We start from the raw sequence: 13758 nt of genomic DNA on the forward strand, positions 1-13758 counted from the left end.
ACTCCAGCCTGGGTGACAGAGTAAGACCCTGTCTCAAAAAAATAAAAGCATTAAAAAGAAGTGCTGTATGTACAAGAAGTTTATGGTTGTAGTACTAGATAGGGTACAAAAAAGAATAATGGAAATAAGCCAACTGCCCAATAATACTTAAGGAATATATATGTGAAAAAACATAATACAACCATGTTATGTTAATATATGTTATAATAACATCATAACGTTATAATAATGTAGTAATTTTTAATATATGTTAATAATGACTACATAGAAGCAGAAAGGTGTTTATCAAGGAGGTTTTGTTTTTTTTTTTTTTAAGACGGAGTCTTCCTCTTGTTGCCCAGGCTGGAGCACAGTGGTGCGATCTCGGCTCACTGCAACCACCACCTCCCGGGTTCAAGCGATTCTCCTGCCTTAGCCTCCTGAGTAGCTGGGATTACAGATGTGTGCCACCCACTACACCCGGCTAATTTCTGTATTTTTAGTAAAGACGGGATTTCACCATGTTGGCCAGGCTGGTCTCGAACTCCTGACCTCATTATCTGCCTGCCTCAGCCTCCCAAAGTGCTGGGATTATAGGCATGAGCCACTGCGCCCAGCCAGTGTTGTTTTTGTTTTTTTTTTTAAGAAGCTGTAGGCCAGGCGCAGTGGCTCACGCTTGTAATCCCAGCACTTTGGGAGGCCGAGGCGGGCGGATCACGAGGTCAGGAGATCGAGACCATCCCGGCTAACACGGTGAAACCCCGTCTCTACTAAAAATACAAAAAATTAGCTGGGCGTGGTGGCGGGCGCCTGTAGTCCCAGCTACTCGGAGAGGCTGAGGCAGGAGAATGGCGTGAACCCGGGAGGCGGAGCTTGCAGTGAGCCGAGATTGTGCCACTGCACTCCAGCCTGGGCGACAGAGCAAGACTCCGTCTCAAAAAAAAAAAAAAAAAAAGAAGAAGCTGTAATGATAGTAACAAAGAAGTCCAACCTTTATATTGCACAAATATTTACTAACCATGTAGCATGTATGTGCCCGACCAGCCTTGACAGATGAGGATTCAACAGCAAACAAGACTCGTTCCTGTGCTTTCAGAGCTCACAGGGTAGCAAAGCCACTGACAAGTACAGGTGCAATTACAATGAGGCATAATAAGAGATGGCTCGGGGGAGTACAGGTGCCAGGGAGAGCACCCTGGGCACAGCCCTGAGGAAGGCTTTCCAAATGAAATGATCCCTAAACTGAGACCTGAAGAACAAACAGGAGCTAAGAACCAAAAGGAGGGGGAGATAAACAGGTATGAATCAGTGGGTGCTTGGGGTGAGAGGCAAGAGAAGACATGAAACAGAATATGTGAACTATTATTTTTTAAAAAACTAAAATAACTTCTACATTTGACGGAAGAATTTTTGGTAAAATTTATCTTATATAAAATATGATACTAGGCTGGGAACAGTGGCTCACACCTGTAATCCCAGTATTTGGGGAAGTCGACGGGGGAGGGTTGCTTGATCCCAGGAGTTCGAGACCAGCCTGGGCAACATAGCAAGACCTCCTCTCTACCAAAAAAAAAAAAATATATATATATATATATGTGTGTGTGTGTGTATATATATGTGTGTATATATATGTGTGTGTGTGTGTGTGTATATGTTTGTGTGTGTGTGTGTATATATATATATGAGATACTAAATGAAAGCCAACAGTGATACTTTACCAACCACTCTGGCTTCTCAAAGCTTATCTGTCCTGTGGCTACTACCTCTCTTTCCTTCAGCCTAACCTACTATCTGACCAAACACAAGCAGTGGCAGGAAGCAATTTTAACACATCACACAGATGCACACATAACTCTTTATCAGGACTGACCAACACACTTCCTATCCCCACATTACAAATTTGGGGCCAAAATTACTCAGACAGACGTGTACTCTCCAGTCTCTGGCTGACGTGCTACCTTACTACCTCGCCCCAATTCCCTTCAGGTGCCAACAGACACTCCGTGCCTAGCATTCCAAGCCTGTCTTCTTTGGTCTACCTAACTTATCTGGCACTATTCCTCCCCACAAATTCTGTACTTCAACCAGGTTCTCTTTACTGAACGCTGCACGTACCATACGCATTCCTGCCTCAGGCCGACCCCTGCCTGGACTGTCCTAACCTGCTCTCCCAGTCTGCTATTCAGACAGCACCCATTCTTCAATGGCCCACTCAGCTTTTCAATGGATCTTTGGTCAGTTTATTTAATCCACACCAATCTCTAACCTGAAACTGAACTAAATTTGTTATGCTAAACAGTAAGTACTTGGTTAAATTCCGCTTTTGTTCTAGAAATCTCTAAATGTTGTTTTCTTGCAAGCCTTCCCTCCTAAATTCTGAGGCCAAAGATAGTAACTTTTATTTCTTTTGTATCCCACTAACAGCAACATTAAACTTGGAAAACACACCTCCCACATCTGTTGGCTAGCTGACAGATCCTGGGTGGAAAGACGAGCCAGAGAGCATTCAGTGCCAGTTGCTTTTCTCTGGAACTGTAGGTTCGAGCACCAAGATTAGGACTAGACTTAGTGCTCCTTTGGGACAGGAAATGGCGTATGTACTGATAATGCGAGATAGTTAAAGGACACCCCCCCCCCAAAAAAATTAAACATGAGGAAAAACATGTGTTCCTAATGTGGGCAAACCCCACCATATTACAAGTCTCCCCAGTACCTTCTATACTATGTAGCTAATAATACAAATAAATAATAAATCTAATCTATTTGATAAATGAATAGATTTAATACCACTAAGAGAAATATGAAGGTAATAGGTATAACCAACAGCCTAGAGTTTAATAAAGCTCCAAGGTAATCCCTGTGTCAGTTTAACAGATGCTAATGAATTATTTTTACAGTTTTTCAAATCCTTCATATAGAAATAAACTAAGCCATTTTCTAGGAAGAAAAAAGGTCAGGCTTTACTTACAGAGTCTTGCTCTGTTATCCAGGCTGCAGGGTAGTAGCACGATCTCGGATGACTGCAATCTCCAACTCCCAGGTTCAAGCAATTCTCGTACCTCGGCCTCCCGAGTAGCTGGGATTATAGGCATGCGCCACCATGCCCAGATAATTTTTTTGTATTTTTAGTAGAGATGGGTTTTGGCCATGTTGGCCAGGCTGGTCTCAAACTACTGACCTCAAGTAATCCACCCACCTCAGCCTCCCAAAATGCTGAGATTACAGGCGTGAGCCACCGCACCCGGCCCAGGCTTTACTTCTTTAGGGAGACAGGGTGGCAGGGGTTTCAGAATGAACTGAAAAACCAAATACTGTGTCCCTTTCATTTGGCAAGAACTCCTTTTCCAAAGAAGGGACTCAGAAAAAAATGAAATTACTTATATAACGTCTGAGAGAATATTCTTAAAAGACAACAAAACATACAAAGGTATTTTGGATTCAGCAGAATACAACCTCTTCCAAAAAGAGATTTACTCTCTACTCCCTAGAACTATTAATGACATGGAAAATCCCACTCAAGTTACATGAGGTCACACACCGACAATAAAGGTAGCTGCCTGAAGGTGGTCTGCCAAGATAAACACCAACTTCTTAACTCCCTAAGTGCTATGCAAATGCCCAAGACAGAATATGCACACTTAATGACTCTCTAGGTTGTTGGAGAATCATGTTTCTACTATTACTACAGTTCTTTCAGTCTGTATTTTAGTGGGGTTTTTATCATATCTGTTCCCCACTTTTCGTCATGACCTCCAGGAGGGTAGGGACACATCTTACTCATCTTTATATCCCCAATGCCTAGCATTATATCTTGCAAGAGACACTAAAAAAATAAAATTCTGCCAAATGAATGGGCAAGCCCAAAATATCACTCAGATAATCCCTTATTAACAGCCAACTGCCCAGGGGAAGGGAGACTTGGATGACAGCAGCTTCCTAGAAAATATGGCCTGAAATTACAGATTATTTCTATAACAAGTTACCTTTCACTTACTAAGCAACTGGTCTATCTTTTCAGAATAAATTTTACTTTTCAAGATCAGTGTAAGTATATGGGAAGCATGATTATTTTGAAATCTCTTCTTTTCAAACTAAACACATAGTTCCTGGGCACCCATAGGAATCATAGGAGAAGAAGAGGGAGAGGCGGTAGACATTAGTTTCAAACCTATAACTCTTTAAGAGTCAAACAAAAGTAGAAAATACTAAGAAAAGAAAACTTGTCAGAAACCATTTAAAGACAAATAAAGGACACCATCATCTCCCAGAATGTATCATCAACAGAACAGGTGAAGCTTAACAAAGATAAATTAAGCCGGGCATGATAGCTCATACCTGTAATCCTAATACTTTGGGAGGCTGAGGTGGGAGGATCGCTTGAGCCCAGGAGGTCAAGACTGCAGTGAACTATGATTGCACCACTCCAGCCTGGGCAACAAAGCAAAACCCTGTCTCAAAAGAAGAAAAAAAAGAAAAGAAAACAAAACAAAAAGATAAAGTATAAGATTGCCTTCTTCACTTAATGAAGCCCAAGTTATAAGTTCTCATAACCCATTAAGTTTATATTGAAAGAGTATCAAGCATATAGCTTTATCTATGCACATAAAAACAAACATAAGTTCAGTAATTCATACCAGAAACCAGGTAATCACAAGTCCAACAGTTTACCTTATCTTTGAAATACACTATGTAGTTGGCTAATTTCACAGTAATCAATTCTTACGGGATCCTCTTATAATAGCCACTCAAGGAGAAAATTTCAAATACTGACCTCTAATTCAACGTAATACAAACAAGAGGTCTTCCGTCCAGAATTATATCAAATGGCCACAATTCCTTTCTCAGTAACACCATAAACAGGCTGAAGCTCTCCACAAATCTTCTCTGTAAGTGGATCCCACGGTGGTTGTGACACGGTGCTGAATGCACATACAGTTACTCCTAGACAATCACCTCCTAAAAGAAGACAGATGACTATCACTGTGTCTAAATGAAACAACTTCAAAAATGCAGCTCTGCCAACTAGTGTCATTAGAGTTTTCCAAACGAAACAGGTGTCACAGATGAGCTCACGATAGTCAAACTCCTCTCTTTGGTGCTTTAGCAACATTCAATTCCCTAACACCTCCCCCAGATGCTGGATTCTTTTTAATGGTGGCTTACATCAGGTATGTTTCTCAATATTAGGAAGGTTTAAAGAAGCTGTGAGGATAGGATAGTGGAACATAAAGAAGCAGGGAGGCCAGGTGCAGTGGCTCATGCTTGTAATCCCAGCACTTTGGGAGGCTGAGGTGGGCGGATCACTTGAGGTCAGGAGTTCAAGACCAGCCTGGCCAACATGGTGAAACCTCGTTTCTACTACAAATACAAAAATTAGCTGGGCATGGTGGCAGGCGCTTGTAATCTCAGCTACTTTGGAGGCCGAGGCAGGAGAATTGCTAGAACCCAGGAGGCAGAGGTTGCAGTGAGCTGAGATCGTGCCACTGCGCTCCAGCCTGGGAGACAGAATGAGACTTCATCTCAAAAAAAAAAGAAAGAAAGAAGGATCTAGTTTGATACTGGGAGCCTAAACTGAATGATTCTGGAGAAATTCACAGATGGGGCTGAGGCTCACCTTCATGACAGCTATATCAAAGGCCTAAATTTCCAAGGCTCAGAAATCACTACAGTAAGCCTATCAACAGCATGTGATACTCTCCAAGCATTTTGCAACCTTAACATTTCCATCCTTTACAGTACTTTGATAACCTCAAAAGATGTCTTGGATTTCAAAGCCAGTCCCACATCAACAAGCCTGGCAATCGGCATCCCAGAAAACTGCAAGGAGGTTAAGACCCAAGCAAAACGGACTTGGGGATGCAAGGAATTTGTCAGCACCTGTATTCTCCTAAGAAGTGGTAAAAATATGGCCGCTTCCTACAGGAAGAAACTATGCCAAATAACCAAACCAAAAGTGAGAAAACCTAAATTATATTAACTTCTCATGGGAAGAGGCACTTAACCAGGTAACTCTGAGTGAGGACAGTTTAGAGGGCGGAAAGAAAGGACCCATATTAACTGTTTTAATTACAAGTTACTCTTTGACTCTTCAGATCTTATTTCCTTAATGATTACACTGGAATAAACAATTTGAGGGCAGGTACGATGACACCTGTCATCCCAGCACTTTGGGAGGCCGAGGCAGGTGAATCACTTGAGGCCAGGAGTTCAGACCAGCCTGGCCAACATGGCAAAACCTCATCTCTACTAAAAATACAAAAAAATTAGCCGAATGTGGTGGCACACGCCTGTAGTCCCATCTACTCAGGAGAGGCTGAGGCAGGAGAATCGCCTGAACCCAGGGGGTGGAGGTTGCAGTGAGCCAAGATCGTACCACCGCACTCCAGGCTGGGTGACAAAGCAAGACTCTGTCTCAAAAAAAAAAAAAAAAAATTTTTTTTGAGAGAGACAAAAATGGCCTTTGAAGGCCGGGCGCAGTGGCTCACGCCTGTAATCCCAGTACTTTGGGAGGCCGAGGTGGGCAGATCATGAGGTCAGGAGATGAAGACCATCCTGGCTGACACATGATGAAACTCCGTCTCTACTAAAAATACAAAAGTAGAGTCCCAGCTACTCGGGAGGCTGAGGCAGGAGAATGGCAGAGCTTGTAGTGAGCAGAGATCGTGCCACTGCACTCCAGCCTGGGCAACAGAGTGAGACTCCCTCTCAAAAAAAAAGCCTCTGAAATCATTTCAAGAACTAAAAGCTAACTCTGGCTCTCTCTACATCTTTATATTAAAGAGTCCTGGACCTGTGATTCCTAATAGAAACCATCTTTTGATGCCATTCTCATCATATTTTTCCAGAAACAATGTATTTACAGATTTCTGGGACTGAAAAATTGCTGAATTTGTTAAAAGAGAAGAAAAAGGTGGCCCGGCAAGATGGCTCATGCCTGTAATCCCTGCACTTTGGGAGGCCAAGGTGGGTGGATTGCATAAGCCCAGAAATTCGAAACCAGCCTGGGCAGCATAGCAAAACCCCATCTTTACAAAACAAAACAAAACAAATAAAAAAAAGCTGGCCAGATGTGGTGACATGCACTTGTAGTCCCAGCTACTGCCAGAAGGTGGGGAGGGAGGGGTGGCTGAGGTGAGAGGACGGGTGTCACCCAGGTTGGAGTGCAGTGATGCCATCATGTCACACTGCAGCCTCAACTTCCCAGGCTCAGGTGATCATCCCATCTCAGCCTCCCAAGTAGCCGGAACCACAAGAATGCACCATCACACCCAGCTAATATTTTTTCTTATTTTTGTAAAGACAGGGTCTCCCTATGTTACCCAGACTGTCTTTTTTCCCCCTAAGATGGAGTCTTGCTCTGTCGCTCGGGCTGGAGTGCAGTGGTGCAATCTTGGCTCACTGTAACCTCCGACTCCCGGGTTTAGGCAATTCTCGTCTCAGCCTCCCAAGTAGCTGGGATTACAGGTGCCTGCCACCATGCCAGGGTAATTTTTGTATTTTTAGTAGAGATGGGGTTTCATCGTGTTGGCCAGGCTGGTCTTGAACTCCTGACTTCGTGACCCGCCCGCCTCGGCCTCTCAAAGTGCTGGGATTATAGGTGTGAGCCACCGCCCCCGTCGCCCCCGCCCCCCCCCTTTTTTTTTTTAAGAGACAAAGTTTTCTGTGTTGCCCAGGCTGTCCTCAAATTCCTGGGCCAAAGCGATCCTCCAGCCTCTGCCTTCCAAGTAGCTGGAACTATAGACATGCCACATGTCCAGCATGCATTTTTATATTTTCAAGGTATTTCCATATCTATTTGTTCATTTCAGTTTATGTACTACTGCCCCTATTTGACAGCTAAGAAAGTAGGGCACATAATCATACTTCAAAAGCCCATAGTTCAGGTGGAAGTGGACTCTAGGTCTTCTCATGCCAACCAGGAGTCATGGCTTCTTTTTCTTATGTACGGAGGCTATCACAGTTCAGGACATTTTAGTGAAGCCAGAAGAAACAGGAATTACGCAGCAGGGCACAGTGGCTCACGCCTGTAATCCCAGCACTTTGGGAGGCCAAGGCCAGCAGATCATCTGAGGTCAGGAGTTCAAGACCAGCCTGACAAACATGGAAAAACCCCATCTCTACCAAAAATACAAAATTAGCTGGGCGTGGTGGCACATGCCTGTAATCCCAACTACTCGGGAGGCTGAGGCAGGAGAATCGTTTGAACCTAGGAGGCAGCGGTTGTGGTGAGCCGCGATTGCACCATTGCACTTCAGCCTGGGCAACAAGAACAAAACCCCATCTCAAAAGAAAAAAAAAAAAAAAACAGGAATTATGTAGCATATATAAAGTATGTTTTAAATACTTGGAGAGAACCTAGTAGTTCTCTCCAATGTAATCAACATATCTCTTAGCAAAATATTGTTTCTAGAGTTATAAATAGTATTCTGCCATAGGCCACCCAGATCTCAGATCTCATCTTGATTCAAATGGGCACTACACAAGAATACATGGGGTGTTTAATTTATATTCATTTTGTTATTTTTCAGGACAGTGCCTCTAAGCCAGGAAACAGCCTTCAAGTAGAAGTGGAAACATCTACAGGCTAAGTTAAATGCTATATTCAAGCCACTCAATGTTCACAGTCTTATTCTAAGTAATCAGGTGTCAGTCAGCATCATCTTCAATCTCCCTATGAAAAGCTGAAGGAAAAGAAAAATCTAATTAAAAGCCCAAGAAAAAATCCACTTTAATCAAAACTACAACTAAAAGGCAAAGGAACTTTAAAGTAGGAAAAAACCTTAAGATATGAAAAAATTAGGAATTAAAAAAAGGGATGTCAAGAGGGAAAAAGAGGAGATAATGCAATTTTTTTTTTTTTTTAGAATAGTCAAATACAGTAGTGAGAAGAGGGAAAGAGTAGAATAAGGAGTTTGATCTGTAACCATCAATTAAGATAAATCACTAACTTCAGCCTGATACTGTAAGTTAAATGACTAAAAGCAAGCCAATGAAAAATATGACTTTCCAAATAGAAGAGGCATAAAAGTATAGAAAAATAATGAAATATGAAGGGTTAAAATACAGAGAACCACAATTTTAGGAATATTTTACTACAAAGAACAGGAAACTGAATGTTTAAGTATATATAAAAGCAAAAGGAAGGAAACGATACATTTAGTTCCATCGAAATCAACAGAAAACCATCTACTATGAGCCTCTGTTGACATCTTCTCCCAAGTAAAACAATACAGATGAGGGTCACAGACTTAGCCAGTGATAAGACCTACTACTCTGTAATCATCCATGGGCAACAGACAAGGGCTGTCAGAGGACCCAACAGACAGAAACCAATGCTAGAAGACAGAACTAGTTTCCTCAAAAAAAATCAGTCAAGGCCAGGAACGGTGGCTCATGCTGTAAACCCAGCACTTTGGGAGCCCAAGGCAGGAGGATTACTTGAGGCCAGGAGTTCAAGACCAGCCTGGGCAACACAGGGAGACCCTAGAAAAAAATTAAAAGTTGTTTTAATTGAAAACAAATCAGTCAAACAAATAACTGCGTGACAGGAGAATTACTTGAACCCGGGAGGCGGAGGTTGCAGTGAGCTAAGATGGCAACACTGCACTCCAGCCTAGGTGACAGAGTAAGACTCCGTCTAAAAAAAAAAAAATCAGCATGAATCACAAAAGAAAGATACACGCCAGATCATTATTGTTCTTAAGGTGAAGCAATTTACTGATCTTACCGTAAACACACATATGCTTTAGTAGACATATTAAGAAATCTCTGGAATAAAAAATGACCAGATTAACTAGAAAGCAGTTGAATCACCCACCTAAAAAAACCGACTTACTAATTTAAAGCACTTACCATATTTTAAAATCTTTTTACCTTAGAAGCCTTTTTCACTTCAGGTTTTATATTTAAAACATTTTCCAAAAAAGTCAGAGTTTGTATCACCTCTTGCAGTTGGAAATCAGTTTCAACTACAAGTTATTTTAACTCACTCCCCATCCAGTACCAAAGCACTGAGATTCCAAAGCAGTTATTGCATTAACTCCATTTCAGAATCCAAGTACCTGACTGCAGTCTCTAGTAGAGAAGCCTCTAACTGAAAAAGTAACAGGAAAAGTTGCACTTCCTCACTTCAAATTTGGGGCCTACTATGCTGAATGAAGAAAGAGAGAACTTCAAGTTCAGCCTAATAGGCATTTACTACAAATAATAAGACAATGGTTGGCACTAAATTTTAAAATAAATGACTAGGCCGGGCGCAGTGGCTCATTCCTGTAATCCCAACACTTTGGAAGGCCAAGGTGGGAAGGATCGCTTGAGGCCAGGAGTTTGACACCAACCTGGGAAACATAGCAAGACCCCATTTCCATAAAAAATTTAAAAATTAGGCTGGGTGCAGTGGCTCCCGCCTGTCATCCTAGCACTTTGGGAGGCCAAGGCAGGTGGGTCACCTGAGATCAGGAGTTAGAGACAAGCCTGGCCAACAAGGCGAAACTTGGTCTCTACTAAAAATAGAAAAAAATTAGCCAGGCATGGTGGCAAGCGCCTGTAATCCCAGCTACCCGGGAGGCTGAGGCAAGAGAATTGCTTGAACCCGGCTGGGGGACAGAGGTTGCAGTGAGCCAAGATCCTGCCCCTGCACAACAGCCTGAGTGACAGAGCAAGACTCCATCTCAAAAAAAAAAAAAAAATTACCCAGGCTTTCTGCTGTAGGCCTGGGTGGTTGCTGTAAAAATGGGCAAGTTCATGAAACCTGGGAAAGTGGTGCTGTTCTGGCCAGATGCTATGCCAGATGCTACTCAGGAAGCAAAGATATCATCATGAAGAACATTGATGATGGCACCTCAGATCGCCCTTACAGCCATGCTCTGGTGGCTGGATTTGACCACTGTCCCCACAAACTGACAGCTGTTGTGGGCAAGAAGAAGATGAAGAAGAGTCAAAGATCAAGTCTTTTTTTTTTTTTTTTGAGGTGGAGTCTCGCTCTGTCTCCCAGGCTGGAGTGCAGTGGTGCAATCTCGGCTCACTGCAACCTCTACCTCCCGGGTTCAAGCGATTCTCCTACCTCGGCCTCCCAAGTAACTGGGATTACAGACATGCGTCACCACACCCAGCTGATTTTTGTATTTTTAGTAGAGATGGGGTTTCACCATCTTGGCCAGGCTGGTCTCGAACTCCCAAACTCAGGTGATCCACCCGCCTCAGCCTCCCAAAGTGCTAGGATTACAGGAGTGAGCCACTGCGCCCGGCCTTTTTGTTTTTGTTTTGAGATGGAGTTTAACTCATTACCCAGGCTGGAGTCCAATGGCAGACCTTGGCTCACTGCAACCTCTGCCTCCCGGGTTCAAGCTATTCTCCTGCCTCAGCCTCCTGAGTAGTTGGGACTACAGGAACCCGCCACCATGTCCAGCTAATTTTTGTATTTTTAGTAAAGATGAGGTTTCACCATGTTGGCCAGACTGGTCTCGAACTCCTGACCTCAGGTGATCCACCCACCTCGGCCTCCCAAAGTGCTGGGATTACAGGCGTGAGCCACCACACCCGGCCAAAGATCAAGTCTTTTGTGAAAATTTATAACTACTATCAACCTCATGCCCATAAGGTGCTCTGTGGATATCCCCTTGGAGAAAACTCTCATCAACAAGGATGTCTTCAGAGACGCTGCTCTTAAATGCAAGGCTAATGAGAGGCCAGGATCAAGTTCAAAGAGAGGAACGAGACAGTCAAGAACAAGCGGTTCTTCCAGAAGCTGTGGTTTTAGATGTTTCATTTAGGTTATTAAATTTTTTAATTAATTAAATTAAAATCAAAATTAACCAGGCATGGTGACACACACCTGTAACCCCAGCTACTCAGGAGGAGGCTTAAACAGGAGGATCGCTTGAGCCCAGGAATTTGAGGATGCAGTAAGCCAAGCTTGTCCAATCCACAGCCCAGGATGGGTTTGAACGAGGCCCAAAACAAATTCGTAAACTTTCGTAAAACGTTATGAGTTTTTTTGTGATTTCTTTTTATTTTTAGCTCATCAGCTATCGTTAGTGTTAATGTTTTGTTTTGGTTTTGGGTTTTTTTTGCTTTTTTTTAAGATGGAGTCTCGCTCTGTCACCCAGGCTGGAGTGCAGTGGCGCAATTTCGGCTCACCACAACCTCCACGTCCCGAGTTCAAGCAATTCTCCCTGCCTCAGCTGAGATTACAGGCGTGAGCCACCGCGCCTGGCCAGTGTTGGTGTATTTTATGTGTGGCCCAAGACATTTCTTCTTCTCCCAATGTGGCCCAGGGAAGCCAAAAGATTGGACACCCCTGCAGTGAGCCAAGATCACACCACTGCACTCCAGCATGGGCTACAGAGCAAGACTCTATGTCAAAAAAAAAAAAAAAAAAACATAAATTAAATGACTAAAATCCAGAAATTGCAGTCCTTAAAGAGTAAATTGTATGGCATGTGACCAATCTCAATGAAGCTTTTATTATTTAAATGTGTTTTAAAAATAAATGACACTCAGAATGAAGTACTCCATATAACATAAACCACCTGTCTCTATGACTGAGAGACCATGAAAGTATATCTTAAAATTCTGATATATGAAAAGAGCATCAACTTCATTCATGGTCAAAGAAATGCAAATTCAAATGTTCCACTGTAGGAGCCAGGCACTGTGGTACACACCTGTAGTCCCAGCTACTCAGAAGGATCACTTGAGCCCAAGAATTAAGAGGCTGCAGTGAGCTATGATTGCACCACCACACTCCGGCCTGAAAAAGAGATTCTGTCTCTAAAAAAACTTTGTAAGGGCCGGAAGCGGTGGCTCAGGCCTGTAATCCCAGCACTTTGGGAGGCCGAGGTGTGTGATCACTTGAGGTTAGGAGTTTGAGACCAGCTTGGCCAACATAGTGAAACCCCATCTCTACTAAAAATACAAAACTTAGCTGGGTGTGGTGGCGCACGCCTGTAGTCCCAGCTACTCGAGAGGCTGAGGCAGAACCACTTGAATTTGGGAGTCGCAGGTTGCAGTGAGCCAAGATTGCGCCATGCACTCCGCCTGGGTGATACAGCAAGACTCAGTCTCAAAAAAATTGTAAGGCCAGGCATGGTGGCTCACGCCTGTAATCCTAGCACTTTGGGAGGCTGAGGTAGGTGGAGTGCTTGAGTCCAGGAGTTCAAGACCAGCCTGAGCAACATGGTAAAACCCCGTTTCTACAAAAAATACACAAATTAGCCAGGTGTGGTAGTGCATTCCTGTAGCCTCAGCTAATGGAGGGGGTTGAGATGGGAAGATCGCTTGAGCCCAGGAGGTTGAGGCTGCAGTCAGCCGTGATCGCACCACTGCACTCCAACCTGGACGGCAAAGCAAGACCTTGTCTCAACAAAAATTGTTCTTTTTTTTTTTTTGAGACGGAGTTTTGCTCTTGTTGCCCAGGCTGGAATGCAATGGCACAATCTCAGATCACCGGAACCTCCACCTCCCAGGTTCAAGTGATTCTCCTGGCTCAGCCTCCTGAGTAGCTAGGATTACAGGCATGTGCCACCACGCCAGGCTAATTTTATAATTTTAGTAGAGACGGGGTTTTTCCATGTTGGTCAGGCTGTTCTCGAACTCCCAACCTCAGGTGATCCGCCCACCTTGGCCTCTCAAAGTGCTGGGATTACAGGTGTGAGCCACTGCGCCCGGCCAAAAAAAAATTTTCTTAATAAAAAGATAATATCATTGTACACATTTCCACCTATCAGATTAACAAAGATTATGAAATTTCGTAATATCCAGGGTTGGTGAGAAGGAAAT

At 43.3% G+C, this 13758-nt stretch overlaps 1 protein-coding gene and 1 pseudogene across 3 annotated transcripts in view; one reads left to right on the forward strand and one right to left on the reverse strand.

Moving 5' to 3' along the window:
- The window catches only part of RERE (arginine-glutamic acid dipeptide repeats), a 464393-nt gene that overhangs the window by 433054 nt on the left and 17581 nt on the right, over positions 1-13758 (reverse strand). The window contains exon 2 of one of the 3 annotated variants that reach the window (XM_058443739.1): positions 4751-4935. The exons of the other annotated variants lie outside the window; for them this stretch is intronic. The gene's annotated coding sequence lies outside the window, so the exon portion shown is untranslated. The remainder of the gene's footprint in view (positions 1-4750; positions 4936-13758) is intronic. 3 annotated transcript variants of the gene reach the window in all.
- Positions 10711-11840, forward strand: LOC116812875 (large ribosomal subunit protein eL27-like; annotated as a pseudogene).

Source organism: Hylobates moloch, unplaced genomic scaffold (assembly GCF_009828535.3).
Source record: "Hylobates moloch isolate HMO894 unplaced genomic scaffold, HMol_V3 SCAFFOLD_9, whole genome shotgun sequence".
In the NCBI taxonomy this organism is placed as follows: domain Eukaryota; kingdom Metazoa; phylum Chordata; class Mammalia; order Primates; family Hylobatidae; genus Hylobates; species Hylobates moloch.